This window comes from Pristis pectinata, chromosome 9, assembly GCF_009764475.1.
Source record: "Pristis pectinata isolate sPriPec2 chromosome 9, sPriPec2.1.pri, whole genome shotgun sequence".
NCBI classification, from domain to species: domain Eukaryota; kingdom Metazoa; phylum Chordata; class Chondrichthyes; order Rhinopristiformes; family Pristidae; genus Pristis; species Pristis pectinata.
Window position 1 is genome coordinate 69,050,629 of NC_067413.1, and position 21,165 is coordinate 69,071,793.

Genomic DNA, 21,165 nt, shown 5'->3' on the forward strand with positions numbered 1-21,165 from the left:
AATTTGGGGATTCTGCACCTGGTTGTCACTTTCATGGCGCAGTAACCAGTGAATGCCAATAATGTTGCCAACACTAAGGCAGGATAAAATTGCCCACTGGATAGGATGACGTTACATACTTTGTGTTTGCATGACAATTTGTCGTCTGTTTAACGTCGCTATCATTACTTGTAAGCAGAACATCCACTACTATCAATGCACGGTGAACCAACTGAACAAAGTTTATACCAAATTATTTTAAGAGTATTCCTTAAGACTTAGAAAATAACAAAAACATCCCAAAAGATCCCTGCAAATGGGTTTACACTTTACTGATCGCAAATCTTTGAAAGTCAGCACCATATTTAGGAAGACAGCTCTCATCATTTTGCTGTTCCATATTTCAGAAGATTGTTTTGCTGCTGGACAGGAAACCACCGAGTCTGATAAGACCTCCCTCAGGTCGCTGTAGCTGGGAATTGGGCACAGGAGCTGCCAATTCATCTTGCCATCTTCCCAGGGGTTGATTCTTGGCAGCTGCCCTGCACTCCCTGTTGGACTGATGTCAATGAAACCAATCCAAAATAAGTGCGGGTGTTTGCTGGGTTGCCTTAAGGGCTTTCATTGATTTGAGTTGATATTGTCTACGGAATATTATCTTGGGCAGATGCGTCGACTCTTCCCGATCTCTCTCATTTGCATTCTCCCTTTACTTCCCTACCTATCATCCTCCTTTTCATCATTTCAATTGCTTAAGTTTAGAAACTGCTAACAACTCGCTCTTTCTAATCACTGGGGCTTACTGCAGGAGGGCAGGGTTAATATCGTTGCCGAAGCTTGCTCAAGATGAGTGAAACGCTGCTCTATTTTCCGTTCTCTCACGGCCCTGGTATAACTTATTTTCATTAAACAATGCCGCATTTTGGCAGACTTTCGCCATTCCATCGGGGAAAAAAACTTTAATACCTTCCCAGCGCCTAATACTTTATATAAACCCGTTTTTGTTTGGTGGGGGGGGAAGTGATATGAAGAAATTACTTTCTTGGAGCATGAAGAAAACGACTTTAAAGTGTCACCGTGGAAGACTGTGGCGGAACTGATAGTGCTGGAGATGGAGCGTCTCCCTCTCCCCGGATCCACTCAGCCGAGGGCACCCTCCCCGGGACGAGGGCGCCCGCATGAGCTGGCAGTGACCTGGGGCTCCGGTGTCCCGGGCCGCGCACCGCCTCGCACACACCAAGGTATCCGCTCGCTCCGAGCCCGGGAGGCGCGTGCCGGCTGCACGACTCGGCGGCTGCAGGGCGATGCGCTGATCAACCAGCACTCCAGCTGCACGACGCGCCGGCTTCTCTGGTCCTTCCCTTCTCCTCTCTCACACCGACGTGAAGAGGGAAAAAATAATAAACATTTCAGCAAAACACCAAAAAAATTTCATTGGATTGGGAACGGAAAATTGAAGGGAAGCATGTGTGAAAGCCCTTCATTGCTGCAGAGCTTTGCCGATTATAAATTTGGTGAGTGTGTATGGCTTTTATTTTAAAGAATATGTTTAAAGGGTGTATATGACCTTTATAAACTACAGCTCTCAGGTAATTATTAATTTAAAATTATTTGATAAACGTATTACCTCACTAGTTAGTCTATGCGACTGGCTGTCCATTTTCATACGATTGTAGTATAACCTGACTCAAGCACTTTAATATTTTTTTTCTATTTGAACCAAGCATTCTGCTGTTTTATTGCAGCACAAGCCCCGGGCTGGCTTTGCAGTCCACTGCAGCGGGAATTTAATGTCAATCCGGGTTTCTCTTCAGCCTGTTGCGGTGCAGATTTTAATCAAACGCGGTCAATGATGTAATGTTAGTGGAGAATGCGCCTAGGCCAACTCTGTACACAGCACTACACAAGGAAACCAGAGAAGATGTCAAGGTATGCTGTAAGCTGCTGAGATCAGCTCCCCAATGTTAGGATTTTATTCCAGATGTGTAAATATTAACTCAATTGTTAGATTTGCCTAGTTAGGTGTTACAATCCACCTTAAACTCATACTATTGGGTATACTTGGAAATGTCGACAGTGCAACATGCATGTATGTATTTGCATTGTGAAAATATTAAGACAAATTGCAGTGTTCTGTGCTTTCCAGAAATAAATATGAAGTTTTCGGTAGTATTTGTTGAAAGATGCTACATTCTGTATTTGAAGTAATGCAGTAAGTGTTCTTTCATAATGTTCATGATTTCTCTGCTCAGGTCTTCCAGTGGCAGTTGCTAAAATAAGTTAGACTTCAATTTCACTCTGTTGGCTCAATAGACACCAATACATTTTAAACTTTTCTTCTTTTGAAAATCTCTATTAGATTCCCAGGTTTCTCATCTAGCTTGGTGTCGGAGTCCTCCAAGATGTTTTAATTCCAGAAAGTCTGGATTTATTAGATTGTAATTATAAATGTGTAGTTAGTTCAGGGAAGACAGTTGGAGACCTTGGGTTACTGTGGGAGACTGCTGCAGAACTGTGGTCCAAGGGTCTCAGAAGAATGTTTAGATTTTTTTTCATTCAAGGGACATAGTTGTCCCTGACAATGCTGGCATTAATTGTCCATCCCTAATTGCTCCTGAATTGAGGGGACAGTTAAAAGTCAATGATATCAGTGCGCCTGGAGTCACCTTTAGCCCAGACCAGGTGATGATTTCAGATTTCCTTTCCTGACGGACATCAGTGAACCAGATGGGTTTTGATATTAATCTGGTAGTTTCATGGTAACTGAAACTAGCTACTTTAATTCCAGCTTTAATTAGTTAAAACCAAATTTCACATCTGACACAGCGGGAGTCAAACTCTTGCCTCTAGATCAATGGTCTAGAATGGGCTACAATCCAGTAACTTCACCACAATCCATCCATTTGTCGCACACATTGGGCTAATTCAGAGGTCTGGATCAACAATCCAAAGATCAAGTTCAAGTTCTGCCATGGCATCTGTGGCATTTAAATTCCAGCTAATAATCCGGAAGTTGAGAAAAATAATTAGTCTTAGAAATGATGATCACAAAATTATTGGATGTACAACTCCAGACCCATCAAAGTGGTTAATTCTTAGTTACCTTCTGAAATGACCAAGCAAGCAAGCCACATGGTTCAAGGACAATAATGCTAGCCTGGCCAGTGACACCTAGATCCCGAAGAACTGAAACAAATACTGCTCTATCCCTATGGTGTGTTTACATATTTCCTACGTTACCATATTCTAGTGTCAAAAGTTCATGTTACTATGTCTTTCTTATTATTTTCTGACAAGACAGTACCATTCTGTGTTTAGTTGGTGTTCAGTCAGAAGTTTTAATAACGTCGATAATATGTCGAACCCTTTTAAGTGTATTGCATGCATCTCGGCATACATAATACTCTTTCATTTTTTTTCAAGGCACCTAATTTCATTAGTAGAAATTCATTGCAAATAATTTTGCTGTTTGAGATAAATGGAAGGTATCCTATTTGCATCAGTAAATGTCATATATTGTATGATGATGACTTTTCTAACAACTCGCCAGTTGTTCCATCTGCAGCTTATTTTCTAATTATTGCAAAATTTGATTCATAAATGCTGTAATCCTCTTTCAGCACATATCCAAGGACTGGAATCTGAAAAGTTTAATGAGACCTGGCATAAAAATAATAAATCTTGAATGATACATACTGTAGTGCTCTAATAGTTGTTTCTGATTTACAAAAACCTGTTGTATTTATAAACTGCGTATTAGAAGTCACTTTTCTGTGAACTTCTTTAAAAAAAATACTTTATTGCTTACAACTGATCTTTTTTTATTGTTCTTGTAGTGCTGGATGTTCCCTTCTAGTAAAATTGAGCTTAAAGTATCAGCATGTACTGTGAATCCTGAGGTGAAGTAGTGATTGCAGAAAGTTATTTCTTCTTGTAGGCAGTACATGCATCATGTTGCATTTTACTGGGGTAGTTATAGGTGTAGTTAGCAACATAAATATGGGCTTGGGGCTTACCTAAAATGGCAAAGCAGTTTTAATAAGTTGGGTTGGGTTTAAGCTAAGTTTATAGGTACAGTATAAGCTAGTGTATATTATAAATTTGGTATAACACACCTTTGGAACTGCATAACTGATATGTTTTAGTTGAGTATTTTTCCTGCATAAATACCACAACAATGGACCTTTCTAAATGTGATCTTTTATTTATCAGGCAAATGTATTTTCAGTAGTTCTGACTTTGTGGTTGCTGGCAAACTTTGTGATCCATTGTGGTCTTGCCATTGTCCTTATTATATTTGAAAAGACCGGCTATTCTACGTACATCATGCTTGTGTAATTAAGTTTACAATACGGAGAATGACTACATTTATCTTAAAGCAGAAAATTGCAGATGCTGGAATCTATCAGAATTTTCCCTCCTGGTACAACAAGACAGTAACAGTGAGTTTTGGAAGAATTGAGGAAGAGGCTTGAAAAGGTTCATTACACAGAGGATGATTAAGTATTGAATACTCTTGCACATACTTTTGCTGAAGTATAGTTCATAGATGTTATTGAAAGGAAATTGGAAAAATTGCATTTTAAAGAGCAGTTTAGTAAATTGGATTAGTTGCCTAGTTTGGAAAAAAATTATCATAACAAATAAGCTAATGGTTTGTTTAATATTTTCTTGATTCCATACCGAAAATATTTTCTTGTATTACTTTTAGTTTTAGATTTTCTATGGAAATCCAAAAGCTTTAAACATGAGTTTTGTTAATTTAATATTGAAACTAATTATTTAAGATATTTTAAGTTATATTGAATATACAAGCTGTTCAGTTACTTAAAAGGTTTAAGTATTTTTCAATCAGAGAAATACATGATTTTATAAACCCTTGTAACCTTCCAAAGCTAAACTTACAAAGGTTAATTACTAACTAAAACTCAAATTTTTTTTTGTTGTTTATAATTTGAATAATGTGCACTTTTATCTTTTGTTAATTCTTGGAACTGTCAATGTTTGCAGGTCAATAAGCTCCACCTATGGTTGAAATGAAATTGCTTTGTGGAAAGATGCTGCAATGTATTGATTAATATTGTTCTCGTCATTGTCAAATCATAGCATTTCTCTGGAAATACTGACATTGCAGACGGCAAACAATATTACTAATGTATACATCTCCTGTAGCTACAGCCATCTGCAGTAGAATTTTGAATACAGCGTGTTCTGTAGAAATGGGGTGATTACATCACTGAAGAATTATGGGATGACTCACTGGTGATTCCTGGCAATTGAATTTTATTCTTACGTATGTCACTTGCAGTGCATCATTCCTGCACCATGTCACTTAGCAGTACAAATATGCTCAAACCAGAAACTGCTTCAATTACATAGCATTGTTTGACTTTCCAGTTAATGTATAGTGTAGTGGCAATCATATTCAATGAATCTCAAAAATATTACAGTAATGTCACAGGCAAAGATTATTTCTGAAAATTACAATTCAAATTAAATCATTCAATGTAATCTGAGGCAAGCATTGCTGTGTATACTGCATATTTTTAAAATATTGGTGCAGTACACAGCATATATAATGGAATAATAAATTGGTAGCTGGGATATTACTTGGCACTTTACTGTTGGGTTGCAATTTTTACTCACTGGTGATTCTTCAGAAGTGGTCCTCATTAGGTACATAAATGTATTTAGAGCAGCCATGGAGTGCATATTGAGATAGAATGACCTTTACAAGGGAAATAAAGGCACTTTTTCCTGTAGGAATGACAGAGGTACAAACAACATTGGTGATTTCCAGATTGGCAGATACCAGTGGATTAATAATGAATCACCTACAGTATTCCATAGTTTCACCTTCTAGAAATTAAGGTTGAATTTTAACACTTCGACCAAATGGGCATGCAGTAGGCAGATAGTTACAAAGTCGGTCATCCACTTTTCAATATTGACACATTGCTACAGAACCTCCACCACTTTCCTCACCAGGTCCGGAACTACAGTAATGCAGGCAAGAGGAATCATCATTAGAATTCAATTTCTACCTACAAGTATGACTCCAATATGATTTTCATGATCAGTTGTTCAATTCACACAATAGTTGTGCCAATAAAACTTTGGGATAGGTAGCTGAACTACTAAAGGCACTGAAATCCACTGAAATAGTTTGGGGCTGAAAAGAAGCCATGTTCTTCTGAACCCTCTAAGGAAATGTTAGGCTTCCCTTGCACTGGCTTTTCTTCTACCAGCGCCCCACCTCTCCGCTGACCTCCACAAATTGTGATTTTAATGCCAGCGGCAGGTTCCCTTGATTCAGCTTAACTGACGTGGTTGTGATTTTAACTAAGTTTGGACAGGCCTACATTGAAATAAATGAGATCAGGGAGTTAAAACATACTGCTTTGTTGCATACCTGTTCACCTATCTGGGGTTAAAATGCAGTTTTAATGAGAATATTTAATCTATTCTCACATTAACCAAGTGCACCTCTGGGCCCAATGCCAGTGGGCTGCAAAAGCATGATCACAACTCTTGCTGCCTGTAATGAAGTTGACAATGAGCTTACTTCCTTAAATCCTCTTCCAATTCCAGGTTAGAGTCGAAGAGATGTACGGCATAGAAACGGTCCCCTTGGCCCAACTGGTCCATGCTGACCAAGATACCCACAAAGGAGAATCAGTGGATGTTATTTACTTGGATTTTCGAAGGCATTTGACGATGTACTGCAAACAAGGCTGCTAAACAAGATAAGAGCCCAAAGTGTTAGAGGCAAGCTACTAGCATGGATAGAAGTTTGGCTGACTGGCAGAAGTCAGAGAGTGGGGATAACGGGGTCCTTTTCAGGATGGCTGCTGGTGACTGGTGGAGTTCTGCAGGGGTCAGTGTTGGGACCACAACTTTTTGCTTTATACCTTAATGATCTGGATGAAGGAACTGATGGGATTGTGACCACGTTTGCAGATGATATGGAGATAGGTGGAGGAACAGGTGGTGTTGCAGAGGCAGGGAGTCTGCAGAAGGACTAGGACAGGTTGGCAGAGTGGGCAAAGAAGTGGCAGATGGAATACAATGTAGGGAAGTGTGGGGTTAGGCACCTTGGTAGGAAGAATAAAGGGGTAGACTACTTTCTAAATGGGGAGAAGATTCAGAAATTGGAGGTGCAAAGAGACTTGGGAATCTAGTTCAGGATTCCCTCAAGGTTAACTTGCGGTTGAGTCAGTAGTAAAGAAGGCAAATGCAATGTCAGCATTCATTTTGAGAGGATTAGAATATAAAAGCTGGGATGTACTGCCGAGGCTTAATGAGTTGGTCAGACATATATTGTGAGCAATTCTGGGCCATCTGTCCAAGGAAAGTTGTGCAAGTCCAGGAAAGGGTCCAGAGGAGGTTCACAAGAATGATCCCAGGAATGAAAGGCAAAACGTAGGAGGAACATATGATGTCTTTGGGCCTGCACTCGATGGAGTTCAGAAGGATGAGGGGGTATATCATTAAAACCTACCCAATACTGTAAGGCCTGGATAGAGTGGATGGGGAGAGGATGTTTCCATTAGTAGGAAAGTCTAGGATCCAAGGGCACAGCCTCAGAATAAAGGGATGTCCCTTTAAAATTGAGATGAGGAGGAATTTCTTCAGCCAGAGGGTGGTGAATCTGTGGAATTCATTGCCACAGAGGGCTGTAGAGGCCAAGTCATTGGTTGTGTTTAAGGCAGAGATTGATAGGTTCTAGATTCATAAGGGGGTTAAGGGATACAGAGAGAAGGCAGGAAAATGGGGTTGAAAATATCAGCCATGATTGAATGGCCTAAATCTGCTGTTATATCTTATGGTCTTTTATGATCTAGGCTAGTCCTATTTGCTCACGTTTGGCCCTTATCCATTTAAACCTTCCTTATCCATATACCTTCCAAGTGTCTTTTAAATGTTGTTATTTGTACCTTCCTCACCCACTACCTCTGGCAGCTCATTTCATACATGCACTACCCTCTGTGTGAAGAAGTTGCCCCTCAGATCCTTTTAAATCTTTTTCCTCTCACCTTAAACCTACGCCCTCTAGTTTTTGATTCCCTTTTCCTGGGAAAAAGACTGTGTGTATTTACCCTGTCAATGTCCCTCATGATTTTATGCACCTCTATGAGGTCACCCCCAAGTCTCCTATGCTCCAAGGAATAAAGTTGTAGCTGCCCAACCTCTCCCTATAACTCAGGCCCTCAAGCCCTGGCAACATACTCATAAATCTTCTTTGCACTCTTCCTGCTTAATGACATCTTAATAATGACAGGGTAACCAAAACAGTACATAATACTCTATGTGCGGCTTCACCAACGCCATGTACAACTGCAACAGGGCAGAAAGGGGGAATGAGATAGCTTTGGTAGAGAAGATCCAGGAGAATCCAAAGAGATTTTGGATTATTAAGTATATTAAGGGAAAAGGAGTAACTAGGGTCAGAATAGGGCCCCTCAAAGACCAAAGTGGGTATCTTTGTGTGGAGCCACAGGAGATGGGCAAGGTCCTCAATGAATATTTCTCCTCTGATTTTACTGTGGAGAAGGACACAAAGACTAAAGAACTTATGATAGTTAATGGGGATATCTTGGGGATAGTCCATATTACATCAGAGGAGGTCCTAGTAGTCTTAAAATGTATGAAGGTAAATAAATCTCTGGGGCCTGATCAAGTATATTCAGGATCACTGTGGGAAGCTGGAGAAGAAATTGCGGGAGCCCTGGCTGAGATATATGCATTGTCGTTAGTGACGGGTGACATCACTGGAGGGTGGCTCATGTTGTGCTTTTATGTAAGGGCTGCAAAAATAAGACCTGGGAACTATAGACTAGTAAGCCTAAATCTGTGGTAGGTGTTACAAAAGGGATTCTGAGGGATAAGATATACGTGCATTTGGAAAGAGGGCAGGCTAGTAGATGTGGTCTATATGGACTTCAGTAAGAATTCTGATAAGGTTCCGCATGGTAGACTGCTATGGAAAGTTAGATCACATTGGATCCAGGAAGAACTAGTTAACTGGATACAGAATTGGCTTGATGGCAGGAAGCAATGGGTGATGTTGGAAGGGTGTTTCTTGGACTAGAGGCCTATGACTAGTGGTATGCCTCAGGGGTTGGTGCTGGGCTGATTGTTGTTTGTCATCTATATCAATGATTTGAATGAGAATGTACAGGCAGAGCCTGAGCAGGCTAAGACTTCAGAGATTGAGGGGTGATAAAGAGATGTATAAAATCCTGAGGGGCGATAAAGAGATATATAAAATCCTGAGGGGCATAGATAGAGTGAATGCACACATTTTTCCCAGGGTTGGGGAGCAATGATAAGCAAGGGTAGCAAAGATAAGCCAGGGAACACCAGGCCAGAAAACCTGATATCAGTGGTGGGTAAGTTACTGGAGGTCTTTCTGTGGGACAGGATCTACCACCATTTGGATAGACAAGCTGTGATTAGGGATAGGCAGCACAGGTTTGGGAAATCATGTCTCACAAATCTGTTAAGGTATTTTAAAGATGTGACCAAGAGGATTAATGAGGGCAGGGTGGTGGACTTCAGGAAGCCCTTTGACAAGGTCCTGCATGGTCTGGAAGGCTGGATCGCATGGGATCCAGGGAGAGCTGGCTAAGTGGATACACAATTGGCTTGATGGTAGGAAGCAGTGGGTGATGGTAGAAGATTGTTTTTCAGACTGGAGACCTTGAGTTCTGCAAGTTCCTGTCTAATGCCTCCAAAATTGGCCCCACCCCAATTTAAGACCTTAACTTGTGGACCAGTCCTGTCTTTCTCCATAACTAATTTAAAACTAATAGAATTATGGTCATTGGTTGCAACGTGCTCCCCCAGTGGCTCTTCGGTAACTTGCCCTACCTCGTTCCCAAAGCGGAGGTCCAGCGTTGTGCCCTCTCTAATAGAGTCCTCTATATATTGATTACGTCAAATTTACTGTTTTTGCCCTGCCAGTATTTGATGTCTCATTTGTCTGGAAGAGACACCTTCTGAAACCAGCCTAGCACCTTTGACATAGCAATAGAAAGTAAAATGAAACTAGGACTCGGGACAGTAGCCTCTCCACATTGACATACTCCAGTTCTAATGGAGTGGTACCTATCTTTCCAGTTCCCTCAACCTCCTTTAACTCTGCGAGCACAAAACAGAAGTTAAAGAGGAGAACCAGTAAACAGAATTTAGGCACAAGGAATAGGTGAGAAATAGAAGTTGTTTCAGTCATTATTCTGATTTTAGGTAATAGTGAACTGAATGAATGAAAGGTAAGAATGTCCTGTTTTTATTAGTAAGGGGAAATAGCAAAGTTTTGGAGAATTTGGGTAGAAAGGATGCACCAAAACATTTCTTTTAGTCCCATGATTTTCCTTCTATTTGCTTTCCCCATTCTATCTGTTAATTCTGTATTGAAGTCATTTGCTTGGTCCTGGGGATATCCCTGTTCACCAATTATGCATAAGCACGACTTTCGGTCATTGATACAGGTATAATTGTCTGTCATGTGATAAAAGAAGTATACCACTTCATTGCAGGCATTAAACTGCCATCACACACTTGGTGATTATTAATACAGTGAAACCTTTTCCTATTCTTGAAGGTTTAGAGTTGTGTGAGGCTTTTAAGGCCAGATGTGTGTTCTCAGTCCTGCTTGGCATAAGGGATCCTGCCAAACTCAGAATTGGACGGTTTATCCTTTTTGTGTTATGGAATTAATTGTGTAGTTAAAGAGTTGAAAAGCCCAGCTGAACAGAACACCAATGTTTTATTTTTGCTACTGCTCAGTGTTGTGCCTGATTATTGTAATTATGATCAATCAAGACAGTCTGGAAAGATCCATTGGCAATAAAAGGCTTCATTCACATTCACTGCTGAGCTACTTATAGAGATGGGTTGGAGGTTTAATCCAGCAGGTGACATAACTTTGTAATCATCACAAATTGGGGAAAGGAGTAGGATGCAGGTGTGGAAGTTGGGGAAGGAGAATCTTTTAATGCACTGATGGACAGAGAATTTTAGCTCTGTAAACATTGTGCAACATTTAGCTACATAAAGGAAATAACATCTACTGTGATTCTATGTTCCTATCCAGTTCCATTTTCTCTTCCTGTGTTAGGAGGAGGATGAAGGGAGTTTTCATTTGAAATTAGGTTCTTTAGTCCAACAATTAACTTTCTCCACGTTGTTGTTATAATTGGTATGTATTTTCAGAAAGGTGCAGAGCATCAAACAACAAACATTGACTGTCAAAACCCTCTCCCCCCAACACCTTATTCTGGCTTCTGTCCTCTCCTATTCCAGTCCTGATGCAGGGTCTTGGCCTGAAACGTTGACTGTTTATTTCCCTCCATGGATGCTGCCTGACCTGCTGAGTTCCTCCAGCACTTTTTGTGTATTGCTCCAGATCCCAGCATCTGCAGAATTTCTTGTGTCAAGTATATAGGAAAATGTTTTTCTCAATGCTGTAACCTCCTCACAATAGCATTGTGCTACTTATCCTACCACTTGTATCATGATGCCAGAGATTTTAGTCGTGGCCTCTTCACTTCATCTGCAACAGGACTGATTCATAGTGAATTGTAATGATGACTGGAGTTAGTTCTGGTAAATATTATTGGGGCAGAATGTTAGCAGTGAACCATGTCACTCCATTTTGCTCCCTTAATGGTACAAGACCCTCCCTGAACAATTTTTAAGAGTATCACAACCCTGAAGATCTGTGTCCATCTTAATACCCCAGAAGACCTTCTTTACAAATTATCCGATGGCCAAGAAGGAAAAAACATCAGTTACTATCTAAAGTTGTTAGCCCATTGTTGGAAAATGTGCAACAGTAACCATTACTCTGACATCTTGGGAAAAATTTTCATCAGATCATCTGTGTGATTAGATGTTTGCAAGATACAACATTCATTGACAATAAAAATGAAAAGGTGTTTGGCTAAAACATTGATAGCCATTGTAATTCATGAAAAAGCTTGTATCAGTTTAGGGAAAATCAGTTAAGAAGAGATGGAATATACTGCCAAGGCTATATTTATTGTTCATCTGCTGTTTGCTTCCAGCTGGTGATAGTGATGACTTTCTTTGAGGTGCCGCAATCCTTGTTCTGACTGTGAACCATGATTGGACAGAGTAGGGGTCCTACACTATGGCCTTAGTCATGAGGGATGAGATTTAATTAAGATGGAGGCACAAGAGACTGCAGTTGCAGGAATAGAACCATAGAACACTACAGCACAGAAAAGAGGCCATTCGGCCCTTCTAGTATGTGCCGAAACTTTATTCCGCTAGTCCCATGACCTGCACCTAGTCCATCACTCTCCAGACCTCTCCCATCCATGTATCTATCCAATTTATTCTTAAAACTTAAGAGTGAGCCTGCATTTACCACGTCAGGCTGCAGCTCGTTCCATACTCCCACCACTCTCTGAGTGAAGAAGTTCCTCCTAAACCTTTCCCCTTTCACCCTCAAGCCATGTCCTCTCGTAATTATCTCTCCTAATCTAGGTGGAAAGAGCCTGCTTGCATTTACTATGTCTATACCCCTCATAATTTTGTAAACCTCTATCAAATCTCCCCTCATTCTTCTACACTCCAAGGAGTAAAGTCCGAACCTGTTCAATCCTTCCCTGTAACTCAACTCCTGAGGACCCAGAAACATTCTAGTAAATCTCCTCTGCACTCTTTCAATCTTACAAATATCCTTCCTATAGTTAGGTGACCAGAACTGCATACAATACTCCAAATTTGGCCTCACCAATGTCTTGTACAACCTCACCATAACATCCCAATTCCTATACTCAGTACTTTGATTTATGAATGCCAGGATGCCAAAAGCCTTCTTTACAACCCTGTCTACCTGTGATGCCACTTTTAGGGAATTATGTATCTGAATTCCCAGATCCCTTTGTTCCTCTGCACTCCTCAGTGTCCTATCATTTACTGTGTATGTCCTACCTTGATTTGTCCTTCCAAAATGCAACGCCTCACACTTGTCTGCATTAACTTCCATCTGCCATTTTCTGGCCCATTTTTCCAGTTGGTCCAGATCCCTCTGCAAGCTTTGAAAACCTTCCTCGCTGTCCACAATGCCTCCAATCTTAGTGTCATCATTGATATAGACAACAAACAACAATGGACCCAACACGGATCCCTGAGGCACACCACTAGTCACAGGCCTCCAGTCTGAGAAACGATCATCCACTACCACTCTCTGTCTTCTCCCACACGGCCAATTTCGAATCCCGTTTACAACCTCTCCATGGATACCTAGTGTCTGAACCTTCTGAACTAACCTCCCATGTAGGACCTTGTCAAAGGCTTTACTAAAGTCCATGTAGACAACATCCACAGCCTTTCCTTTGTCTACTTTCTTGGTAACCTCCTCGAAAAACTCTACAAGATTCATTAAACATGATCTACCACGCACAAAGCCATGCTGAATATCCTTAATCAGCCCTTAGCTGTCCAAATACTTGTATATCCGATCTCTCAGAACACCTTCCAATAATTTACCTACTACTGATGTCAGGCTCACTGGCCTGTAATTAGCTGGTTTACTTTTAGATCCTTTTTTAAACAATGGAGCAACATGAGCTACCCTCCAGTCCTCCGGCACTGCACTTGTGGCTAAGGACATATTAAATATATCTGCCAGGGCCCCTGCAATTTCTACACTAGTCTCTCTCAAGGTCTGAGGAAATATCCTGTCAAGCCCGGGGGATTTATCTACCTTTATTTGCTGTAAGGCAGCAAGCACCTCCTCCTCTTTAATCTCTATATGTTCCATGACACTAGTGCTTGTTTCCCTTCCTTCCATATCCACTATGCCAGTTTCCTGAATAAATACTGATGCAAAGATCTGTTTAAGATCTCCCCCATCTCCTGAGGCTCCATACATAGCCCACCACTCTGATCTTCTAGGGGACCAATTTTGTCCCTTGCTATCCTTTCACTCTTAGTATACCTGTAGAAATCCTTCAGGTTTACCTTCACATTATCTGCCAGAGCAACCTCATGTCTTTTTGCCTTCCTGATTTCCTTTTTTAGTATTTTCTTACATTTTCTATACTCTTCAAGTACCTCATTTGTTCCTAGTTGCCTATACCTGCTATACACCTCTCTCTTTTTCTTGACCAGATCGCCAATATCCCTTGAAAACCAAGATTCCCAATGCCTGTTAACTTTGCCTTTAATCCTGGCAGGAACATGCAAACTCTGCACTCTCAAAATTTCACATTTGAAGGCCTTCCACTTACTGAACACATCCTTACCAGAAACAACTTATCCCAATCCACTCTTCCTAGATCCTTCCTCATTGCCACAAAATTGGCCTTTCTCCAATTTAGAAGAAAGGAATTGTCAATGAGTCCTGATGCAGCATTTTGAGCAAAAACGTCAACAATTCCTTTCTCCCCATAGATGCTGCTTGACCTGCTGAGTTCCTCCAGCAGTTTATTGCATGAGATTAATTAATCTCTTTCCTTCCTGATCCACAGTTAACAATCCCCTTCAAAACAGCTCACATTTGCCTGTTGTATCAAAGTACCTTTTCACTAGCCTGACACATTATTTAAGCTGTTAAAAAGGCATGAGTTCTGCCAGTAATGAAATTACATGAGTAAATACCTGAATTCACTCAATTAATCCTGCTGACATGCTTGCTGTGTTTTGACCAAGTTAAATGAATGGCTTGCAATTTCATTGTACTTTTTCCTAAATCATATTATTCACAGCCCAGCAAGCCCTGGAGACTTGAAACAGAATGTTGGTCGGAATGTTTCATTAGTTTTTTTGTAGTCTACAGATATTAAAAATACACATGAAGGATAGGGTTCATTACAGCTCCTAAATTTTTAAAAACTTAAGTAGGATCATAGTCTTATTAATACCATTATGATTTGTTTATTTATTTTGCTTTTTTATTACCGGTAAGACCACCTGATTATATTACAATATAATGCACTTGAATTTGTATTTTAATTCTTTTTTCTCTATTTTTTTCCATTTCTTACCATGTCTTTTTATCCTTCTATTTATCTGCCCATATTACAGTAACTCCGTGATTTCACTGATATTAAAATAAAATCTAAGTGGTTTTCTGATCATTTGGGTGTTTAACTCTTAATGGCATTGTGTGCAGAATTCTTGGTGATTGAATTCTCTTCTGCTGAAATTCTCTCCAGATGATTTTTTTCTTCTTTTACAATGCCCAATTATCTTCTAATCTTCTGTTCTGAAAATTAGTGCTTCAAAAACATCAGAATCTCCATATTCTGTTTATAGGTACCAACTGATGTGTAGGGTATCTCTGGCATTTGCTGCGTTTCTCTTTTATTTACTTAACAATATTCTGATTTTCGCAGTCCACTCAGTATTTCTGGTAATTGGACCCTTGGGAACAAACTTGACCTTCCTGTCATAGTCAGTAGTGAGCAAAGGCATGTGAGCATCTGCTTGAATTATCAGGTACCTGAATCTAAACTTCCTCTAGTAGGGACAACAACTTGAAGGTGCAGTTGTTTCTCAGCATGTTAAATTTGAATTTGAATGTTAAACTTTATTTGATCTTTTGTAGGTATTGGATATTTTTTGAAGGTGTTTCTTTCTACCTGTTTGCTAAGAAATTGTTGCAGGTAAATTCCAGCAGTTCTCAACAAAATCACATGTAGTGTGAAGATAATTTGCCAACAGTTGGTGCCATGGGCACAGTGGTACAGCTTCAGTAGAGCTGCTGCCTCACAGTCCAGCATCCAGCTTGAAACCTGACCTCCAGAACTGCCTGTATGGAGTTTGCACATTCTCCCTGTGACTGCGTAGGTTACCCTCTGTGCTGTAGTTTCTTCCTACGTGCTAAAAACATGGGTTAGTTGACCGTGGTAAATTTGTCTCTTGTGTCTAGGTGGATAGTAGAATTGTTGGGAATGTAAGGACAATAGATTACAGGGAAAATCATTGGTGGGGGGGGATGGGATGGCTCGGCTATGTGAGCTGGCATAGACTCTATGGGCCAAATGGCCTCCTCCTATCTCATAAGGAAATATGGAAATATATGGTTCAATAACTCAGCCAGTGGACTCTCCACTTATGAAAGAGAATTGGCTCTTGGATCCCACACAAGGTAGGACCTGCCACAAAATCTACCACTCCATTGATTTAAATGGGGATTGTCATGGCTGAGGGTAGAAAGGCTGAAAAGCTAAGTTCCTTTAATCCATTATTTGTGTTTTAGTTTATGTTGTTATTTATTTTTTACTTTTAAAACATACTTTTAAAATTTTTTATCTTTTTACTTCATTTTTAACAATTGGCAAAGCTGGGGACAAGGCTTTGCCGACTGGTGAAGCTGGTAGGGAGGTTTGGTGTTGGGGCTTCTCCAGTACCTTGGTTGACGTCCTCCTGCCACTTTGGCCTGACAGTTGAAGTAAGATGGGCTCTCCTCAGCTGATTCAGGTGGGTTTGGGAATGGGGTAATGGGAACAGTGATTCCAGGCAACACATCCTGGCAGCAAGGTCTGGGCCAATATATCAGCATCTTTATGTTATTGTTTTTCTGTATAAGTTCAGTAAAGAGAACACGCAGACATGTGCCTTTAATTGACTGCATGGTGAGAGAATGGGAAATTACCAGACAGCCTCTGAAAAGAGATGTGGGGATTGTGATGTACTTCATGTTGCTTGCTGCTTGTGTCCAGCCAGCACTAATTGCACCTTCCATTGACTGCAGCTTGAGCAAGAGGCCTATACTGTGAGTGCTCATTTACAGATAGCTTGGATTGTTCAGAGTCCGTGTAAGGGTATCAGCTGCTGTTGCAACAGGCCACTGACACTTTTGCATGGTTGATGCTTTAGCAACCATAGGTAAATTTCTTCCCTGTGTTTAACAGGTTTAATTAAACTATGAATAAAAAGCTATTCCCACAGTTACTATTTGGGGCAGCACGGTGACACTACTGCTTCACAGCTCCAGCAACCGTGGTTCAATCTTGGTGTAGGTGAGTGGAAGAATCTGGGGAGGGTTGATGGGGATGTTGGGAAAATAAAATAGAATTAGTGTAAATGGGTGCTTGAGGATTGGCATGGAGTCAATGGGCTGAAATACTTGTTTCCATGCTGTATAACTATATCCCATGACCAGGTCATTTTACTCACACCACATCCCCCCACCCATAAGACTAGTTATATAATGTTATATCTTCCATTAATTATTGGTTGCTTCAGTCCTGGTTCATGCCTGATTGTCACTTTTCCTCACAGGCTAAGCATATTATTTTGTGCTTTCAAAATGAAAATCCTGAAAACACTCAGCAGCTCAGGCAGCATCTGTGAAAAGGGAAATAAAGTTAATGTTTCAGATTGAAGAACCTTTATCTGATCTGATAAGTGTTTAATCATCTTAATCATTAATTGCTCTTGGAAAAAATCTTATATCAAATCCCTTTCGTCTGCTGCATCTGTATTTATGATGAAAGCACTCAAAATTTGCCATTAACAGAAGTTCTAGGATTTTGACTCAGTGACGATGAAGGGATGGTGATATTTTGAAAGGAGATTGTGTGGCTTGGAGAAAAAGTTGAAAGCGATAATAAGCTTGTCCATCTATTGTATCTGTTCTAACTGGCAGAGGTTGCAACTTGAGGTGTTGTCATTGTGGCTAATGAAACTGCAGTATATTTTAAGGTAAATTCATACTAATGTATTTCAGTCATACAGGCTTTAGAGCAGGTTTCAGGGAGATGCCTGACAGGATGGATTCAATAACCTATGAGGTCATAATGGATGTTCAAAGTAGATAAAGATTAAGCCTACAGATTAAGATATCCTGGGAAAGTTTATAGTTTTCCAAGTTTCTTTTGCGCAAGTATTTTATCAGATGTGTATAATAGTTTCCAATGTTAATTTTTGTGGCACTTATTTTGTACAGAACCAAATTAAAAGTGAGAGAAATTTTGGCAAGCTATCGAGGTTAATTCCAACTGTACTGCTTTGATATTTGAACAGGAAAATGTTAGCCATTGATCTGCTGGTTTGGTTATAACTAATTAGTAGTTTATTTTATTTGATTATGTTAATGCACCTTTCGTTGGCCAGAATTTTGATTATGATTGCTCTCAGCTATATAAAAAAAACTGATCAACTAACCTTTGTATATGCCCTGTAATTAAATCAGCAATTATTTTTAGGAAGTTATTTCTAATTGTTTCACAACTTGATAATAGGATTTTGTGACATTTGAGTCAGGCAATGTATTTTGCCCCCAAGTAGATTTTCCAAGTAGTGGTAAGTAAGATGGAGAGAAGAGCCATTTCACCAAAAGACTTAAATCTTTTGTTCTTTTAAATCACCACTATTGTAAAGGAGATGATGCTAAGTCTGTACAGTGCCTGAGGGATGAAAGTGGAAGGATGAATAGTCACATAGGTTTTTAATTTCATTATGCTGTCTGGTCTGGGAGTCAATTTTGTTAAAACCCCATAGTTTGTTTACTCAAGGATTACATATAAATAGTAACTGGTGATGTGCTAATGTTGAATAATTGGAATATCATGTGTTAAAAATGTTAACTTGAATGTTCCATATTATATGCATTTGAATAAAGTATATTTGAAATAAAAAAATCAGTAGAATTCCACCTTTTGTGACCATTTTATGCCCTCCTACTGCCAGTGATTCTCATCATTTTGGTTGGCTTTTGTGCTTAAACACTTTCACTCAACCTATGCCACTTACTCCAATGATGCAATTTTATGATGAAAGGTCATTTTGATTGTGGCTGCAATTATATCTTATAGCAATTCAAATACAATTTAATCAGTTCTTTCTTTACCAAGCCCATACCTGTATCTCCATCCTATGCTGACTGATGGAGATAACAAGCTCACTTGGTGTTGTTGTCCAGTGGGGCTGGCTGATGGCCTCCTAAAAGTAAATTGAACTATCTTGGTTAATCCTGGAAACACAGCTGTTATGCTTATTAGGGCTTTGGTGAAGCAGTCTTTGATGTTATTTCGGAAGAGTAAATTGCATTTGAGAACTTCTATTTGATGTTTTGAAGCTGAATAATTCTCCTTAACTGTTGCAGTCATCAAGGTTATCCTCATGTCACACCACTCTTCCTGCATTATGTTTTTATAGATACAACTTATTCACTGTCTACAACACAGGAGAGGAGATCTGTTCCTAGTGTCTCTGCATGCAATCTGTACTCCCGATACACAAATCTTTTGAATTCCTAGAGCCTAAATCTTAAATTCCCTTATCTATGTACTGTAACAATGTTACTCCTTTCATTTTGTCCCCTGGAGGAAGAGACAATTCTTTCCTGATTATTCCCTCCGTCTCTTTTTACTTAACGAGCTGAATTATGTTGGTTGAGATGAGCAATCCCAGAGGAAACCATTGGCCATCATCTTCTCCCAGGTAAGTACATGCCGCACTTGTGTGGATTGGACATCTGGGACGTACTGAGTCACGGATGCTGATGCTGGACTCTACGGCCAAACCTGGTCATGATGGGAATTCCCAGCATTCTGCTGGAAAACTTGGCTCTGTGATCCAGTGCCAACCAGACTTGGCACAGGTTCTCATTGATTTTAATGGGGTTCCCTAAGCAAGACATTGGAGGTTAACTAAATTACCTAGTTTTTAAACTTGTTTATTTTAATTAATATTTTAATTTTATAGGTTTTATTTTTTTAAATTTACAGCAGTTTTAATAGCTTTTAATTGTTGCTGAATGACAGATATTTACAAACTATTAGGACAAGACAAGAGGTAAAACCTCCTTCCTCGCCCTTCCCAGTCAGGACATTTATGCAGAGCTAAAGCAATGCATAGCCTAAGGCTGCCTCCCCACTGGAGTCATGCTCAGTCTTGGCAGCCACCACCCAGAAACACATCCAGCTAGTTCGACACTTGCAACAGCTAGGTAAATGCCAGTGGATTGGGAAAGCAGGCAGCAGGATTGATCTAACTGTGTTCATCTAGAAATTATATCTAAAAATCTAGAAATAGATATTCCTGTTTTCTTAGAATGGGTTGCTCTTTGATTCACCAGCCTAGGTATACCCACATTGTGGTGGATCATTGCGAGGAAGTAGCCCTCTGGAAGTCCCAGTTTTGTTACATGAGCGTGCAAGTATTCAGGAACTTTTCAACAGAAACGATAAGTTTTGAAGCATGAATTCTGAAATAGGAATTAGAAATATATAATGGGAGGCTTCCCCATTATCAGAATACTTAAAGGCAGCACACTAACTTCCTATAAATCTACTGTCCTTCATCTTCATTGTTTCTAAATGCTGGAATTTGCATTATGTATGATATAAGTTTTCCTCTTTCCCAGGATAAACTTGTTATCTATCAACTTCTCCCACAAAGAACTTTATTTTAATCTCTCCACATCCCACAATGATGGAACAAGTGGGGGATGGATGGGGGTGGAGGAGAGGTTTCAAGGCCTTTGCACAGCTACAGTGTGCCTTGTTCACATCAGTCTTGTGTTCTGTGACATTGTGGCAGGTGTATTTTGGACAGTCATAACTTCTTTATGTCTGTAGGCTTTGAGTTTTTACTTGGTGATATAATTTAGATACAAAAGCAATTTTAATTTCTAACTAAGTAAGTCATGTAGGTGCTGAACACAGCTGAGGATTCTGGAACATGGATTAGAGATTTTGAGAAAAGAACAAAGCTTAGTGATATATTTGTACATTTACAGTATTACATAGCTGGTGAGCAAGGATGTATTGCAGCTGCAGTGGGCAGCAAAGGAAAATGCAACTTCTAGAGCCTTTTCACCAGGCACAGGTCAGGAGAATATAGCTCTAGGAAAACACAAGATGCTCACTGTCCAGGACCCCTCCTTCATTGTCACCTCATACAAAAATGCTGTACATTCACTACCACTGCCATTGATAAACAGTGGCAGTGGTGAATGACATTTATAAAGTGCATTGCAGTTACTCCACCAAGGAAACTTTGATACACCTATTAAGTTCCCAAAAGGAAACAGCACCACCTACAACTGAAGTTATCTATCTTCACTTGGAAATCTCACTATTCCTTCATCTTTGCTGGATCCTAATTTTGGAACTCCCTCCCCAACAGCACTGAGGGACTACCTTCATAAGGAGGACTGCAGAGGTTCAAGAAAGCACATCACCACCACTCTCTCAA

General features: G+C 39.9%; 1 protein-coding gene across 1 annotated transcript in view; it reads left to right on the forward strand.

Annotated features, from left to right (window-relative positions):
• The first annotated feature begins 914 nt into the window (after nt 1-914).
• Nucleotides 915-21,165, forward strand: part of dtna (dystrobrevin, alpha) — a 194,863-nt gene continuing 174,612 nt past the window's right edge. Inside the window, exon 1 of the mRNA XM_052023108.1 lies at nt 915-1,493. The gene's annotated coding sequence lies outside the window, so the exon portion shown is untranslated. The remainder of the gene's footprint in view (nt 1,494-21,165) is intronic.